The sequence below is a fragment of the Rhincodon typus genome, chromosome 13, assembly GCF_021869965.1.
Source record: "Rhincodon typus isolate 14 chromosome 13, sRhiTyp1.1, whole genome shotgun sequence".
Lineage (NCBI taxonomy): Eukaryota > Metazoa > Chordata > Chondrichthyes > Orectolobiformes > Rhincodontidae > Rhincodon > Rhincodon typus.
The window spans coordinates 12974299-12979700 of record NC_063344.1 but is presented as its reverse complement, the minus strand read 5'-3'; positions in this window follow the sequence as shown (position 1 = coordinate 12979700).

Genomic DNA, 5402 nt, shown 5'->3' with positions numbered 1-5402 from the left:
CATCAAAATGAAATAACAAAAACATACAACGCAGCAAGGACTAGTGGCAAGCCAGAGGATTGGGAAAGTTTTAAAAATCAAAAAAGATGACCAAAATAATAATACGGAAAAACTTTGAGCATAAACTTAGATGTCATATCAATTTGACAAGAAGAGGTTATTTAAATATATAAAAAGGAAGAGAGAGGGCAAAGTGAACTTAGGCCCCCTGGAGAACGAGGTTTAGGAAATAATAATGTGGAACCAGGAAAAGATAGGGGCATTGAATCAATACTTTGCATCAGTCTTCATAGTCAAAGGCACTAATAGCAAGCATAAATTCCTAAATAATCAAGGGGCAAACAAGGTAGATGACATAAAAACCATAGTTATCACTAGAGAAGAAAATGCACGGGAAACTAATGGGACTCAAGACCAATAAGTCCCCTGGTCCTGAACGGATGCATCCTTGGTATGAAAAGAAGTAGCTACGTAGATAGTGGCTACACTAGTAAGTAATTGTTTTAGAATCCTTAGATTCCAGAGAAGTCCCAGACATTTGGAAAACTGCCAATGTAACACCTTTATTCGAAAAGGGAAGGAAACAAAACAAAAATCAGGTAATTATAGGCTAGTTAGCTTAACATCTGTCATTGGGAAGATGGTGGCGTCTGTCATAAAAGATGTAATTGCAGAGAACTTACAAATACTTAACATAATCAAGGAGAGACAGCATGGATTCATCATGCCTGACAAATTTATTATAATTCTTTGAGGAAGTAACAAGCAGGATAAATTGGAAACATTATATGTAATATATTTGGCTTTCCAGAATGCATTTCAGAAGGTACAACACATGAGGCTACTTAATAAGATAAGACTTCACAGTGTTTGGGTCTCATTTTGACATAGAGAACTGATTGAAAAAGAGGAAACAGAGTTAAGATAAATTGGGGAGGGAACATTTTGAGGATGGCAACCTCTATCTAACAGAATGACACATGGATCAGTGTTGGTACCACAATTATTTAGAATTTACATCAGTGATTTGATGACAAAATTGAATGTACTACAACCAAGTTTGTGGAAGACATAAAAATAAGTGGGAATGCAAGGAGTGAGGAGTCTACAAAGAGTGTACAGAGGTATATAGACAGATTAAGAAAGTGGGCAAAAACTTGGCAGATAAAATATGTGAGGAAATGTGAGGTTATGCACTTTGGTGGGAAGAATAGAGGGCTCTTGTGGTGCAGTGGTAGCATCCTACCCATGGACCGGGAGGCCTCGGTTCAGGTCTAATCTGCTCCAGAGGTGTGTAATAACATCTCTGAATAGGTTGATCAGGAAGAATAGAGGAGCAGAGTATTATTTAAGTAGAGAAAGGCTCCAGAAAGCTAATGCACAAGAGGGATTTGGGAGTCATAAAAAAGTTAGCATCCAAGTTCAGCAGGTAATAGGGAGGGTAAATGGAATCTCGGCTTTTATTTCAAATGAAATAGAGCTTAAAAATTAAAAATAGGGAAGTTTTGCTCAAACTATACATGGCACCAGTCAGTGTGCACCTGGAATACCATGGACAGTTTTGGTCTTTTTACTAAATAAAAGATATACTGGCATTGGTGGAAGTCCAAAGAAGGTTGGTCCCAGATCTGGAGAGATTATCTTACAAGGAGAGGTTGAGGAGGTGGGCAAGTGCTCATTGGAATATAGAAGAATGAGAGGTGACCCCATTGAAACAAATAAATTTCTCAAAGAAGTTGACATGGTAGATGTGGAGATATTTTTCTTTCCCTGTGGGAGAGTCTAGAACTGGAGGGCATAACCTCATAATAAGGAGACCCCAATTAAGTCAAAGCTGAATTGCTTCGCTTAGTGGGTAATGAATCTGTTGAATTCATTGCTACAGAGAACTGCTGAGGCGGGCCTGTCAAGTCTCTTCAAGGCTGAGATAAACAGATTTTAATCAGTAAGGGAATGAAGAGTTATAGGAAAAGGTAAGAAAGTGGACTTGAGAATTATCAGATTAGGCATGATTTCACTGAATGGTAGAGCAGACTCAATGGGCTGAATGGCCTACTTCTGCTCTTACATCTTGTGATCTTATCTAATTCAGTGGTGGAGAAGGATCATATGTTGAATGACTAACTCTTGTTCTCACATTCCTATTAATATAGAGCATTTCCTCATGTCTCTCAGATATATCCCAGATGCATCACATAGAAGAAATGGCTATGAACCGCAGGGACTCTCAACAAGAGTAAAGTGGTCACACTTTGGAAGGTTGGCATGATAAATCAAATGGCTTTATTCTGTGTAATAATAGATCATGGCTTGGAAGTTCAGCTTAAATGATGGCACAGAACAAGTGGCACTGTAACCATTTCCAATTATACTCAGAAAATGATATTCAGTTTTGATCCCAGCTGATGGGATTAAAGGGAAAACAAGCAACTGATCCAATTTGGCCACATTTGTCAAGTCAGGTTGCTATTGTCATTCCAGACCATAGGGGTCCCCTCCCATTAAAGAAAGAGAGCTGGTAATGATTTAACCTGAGGGTCACCATACTGCAGATGAGGGGAGAGTTCTTGATGATAACCTCAGCCAGGGCAGGGATTGAACCCATGGCTGTTAATATCATACTGCTTCACGGAGCAACAGTCCAGCCAACTGAACTAAATGAACCCTCAGCACATTTGTGTGAAACACATTCTCCCTTATAACTATAATATTGGATTTAAGTATAATAGAAAAAATTAATTTAAAATATGTCTATAATGAGTTGGTATAATGAATTGCATGATACTTCTGTACCTCATAAAACAAACAGTTTAGAAGCCATTGCAAAATTGATCCATTACAAGGTTTATCAATCAGAAAGAGCACACAGAGAGGATGGATTAACTTGGCGTCAGCCATCCAACATTTGCACAGGGTGCAAACAGAAGGAGACCAAGCCAGAAGAACTTCAGAAACATTGGGCGCAGGTCTAATGAAACAATTTTAGCAGCAGTTGAGCAGAGGCAGGGTGAAGACAGTGACATTAAGTAGTTAGGAGGAAATACTCCAATTGCCCTGTTACATTCTGTTCAACGTAGAAAGATCGTCAGTTAAAATCCAGCAGCAGTTGGCATTTGGAACTCTCCATTTCATGCAGTTATCTCTCCTCTTTATGCAGTTGCATTGTGCAGAACATAAAGCAAGCAATCAATAGTAATTTAAGAAGGCAAAGTAAAAGAAAGGGGATTGAAAGCTGGGCTGAAAGCTGTTCCATTAAACACCACAAGAGGATCTGCAAGAGCTCACAGAACCCAGTAAATGTATTTGGATGTGCATATATTTGACAAGGATTGCTTCAAAAGCTCCACTCATAAAAGAAATAAAGATGCCAAAAGTTACTCTGAAGGGAGAACCTAGTCAATTGGTGCCAGGTTTCTACACCTAAGTATCACACTGGAGCAAATCAATATTTTATGGTGTCAGAGCATTCAGACAGATCTGCCTGACTGGGTAATTAAGACATGTGTAACAAGTGCCAATAGATATAAATAACTATTCCTTCAGTCTTATCTCTGTCACACACAGGAACGCTGGTGTTTGGTGGTAAGCATTGTTGTCCATCAAAGAAGGCTTCTGGAAACACCAAATACATGTCCACTGCTATTCCATTTGAACATTTTGTAAAGTAGCTATTTCCTGCGTAATTGGAGCTTTTCCCTGGAAAACTTGTTCTTCCCATCTAAACAGGAACAGTCACTATAAAGACTCCCAAGCTGTGGCGGCCTACATCAAACTGTTGATAATGAAGATGCACAAACCTTCATCAATTTGCTTACAATGGGTGTTCAGCCATTCTGATGTGTAACAGTGAATGATTCAGTCCTCCTGAGCTGGGACTGTGAAACCCCCAGCTGGTGCCCTCTCCAAACCTGGCTCCTAGTGCTTCTGCTGCCTGACAGCACAGGCAGATAAGATGGTCAAGAAGACTTATGGGATACATTCCTTAATTAGTCAAGGCACTGAATAAAGGAGCAAGGAGGTTACGATGAAACTGAAAGACGTAACTGTAGTAGAGAGGGTGCAGAAGAGATTTTACAGGACGTTACATGGGCTGGAGCAATTTAACTACAAAGAGACAGTAGATAGGCTGGGGTTGTTTTCCTCAGAGCAGAGAAGGCTGAGAAGGGGACCTGACTGAGGTGTAGAAAGTTCTGAGGTGCAAAGACAGGGTAGATAGGAAAAACCCTTTCCCCATGGTACAGTGGTCAATAATGAGGGGACACCGTTTTAAGGTAAGGAGATTTTAATGGCATTTGAGTAAGAAGTGTTCACCTTGTGGGTATCTGAATCCATGCTATGAAAGGTTGGTTAAGACAAAAACCCTCAAGACATTTGAGAATTATTTAGATGAGAACTTGAAATGCCACAACATAGAAGGCAACGAGCTGTAAAATGGGATGAAAACAGATGAATGTTTGACAATCAATGTGGACATGATTGGCCAAAAGAACTCTTTCTGTGATGTAACAGCTCTGTTTCTTTATGATTTTGCTTACTATCTCACTATGTAGAATTACAGTGAATTTAAGGGATAGAGACAGATCATTCAGGCAACACTCTATGTCAGTCTAAATTCTCCACATACACCGCCTCCCATTCCCAACATCATCGCATGCAATTCCGTTCTCAACATTTAAGACAAACATCAAAGTATTTGAGAAAAATAACAAGAAAATTCAAAAAGCAATGATGATGAAGACAGATTAGGCGAGGTTAAATTGCTCATACTAGCAAGAGAGAGTTATGTAAAGCATTAATGGAAACTTTAGTGTCACTTAAAAATTAGCCTGGAACAAACAGGACAAGATGAACTTATAAATTAATGAGAAGTAAATTTCATACAGATCAAAGAGGACAATATCATTTGGAACTATTAACAGGCAAGTTGAATGAATTGAGATATTATGAGAGTTCAAAGTGCCAGCTGTGGTGGGGTAAAATTGCACAGAGATCAGCTTGATGGCTTCCCTTTCATTTATTTTTATTTCTTTTACTACCGAGACCCTGTCAACTTTAACCTTGAGTGGAGTCAAGAAAATGTTGACACTTTTCCAATCACGGCTAAGTAAGATGTACAAGCACCAACATCTGGCAAACAAAATCTGATATACAAATGTGATTACTTGGTTGTCAATACCTGGTGTACAAATAACAATGCCTGGTGAATATTAACTGTTATACCAACAGCTGGTGTGCAGTACCATGTGTACAATACAATACCTGATGCACAGTACTTGGCGTACCAAAACCAATGCCTAGTAGACTAAAACCAATTGTTCATGTCCAATGATGGTAGGAACTGCAGATGCTGGAGAATCTGAGATAACTAGGTGTAGAGCTGGATGAACACAGCAGGCCAAGCA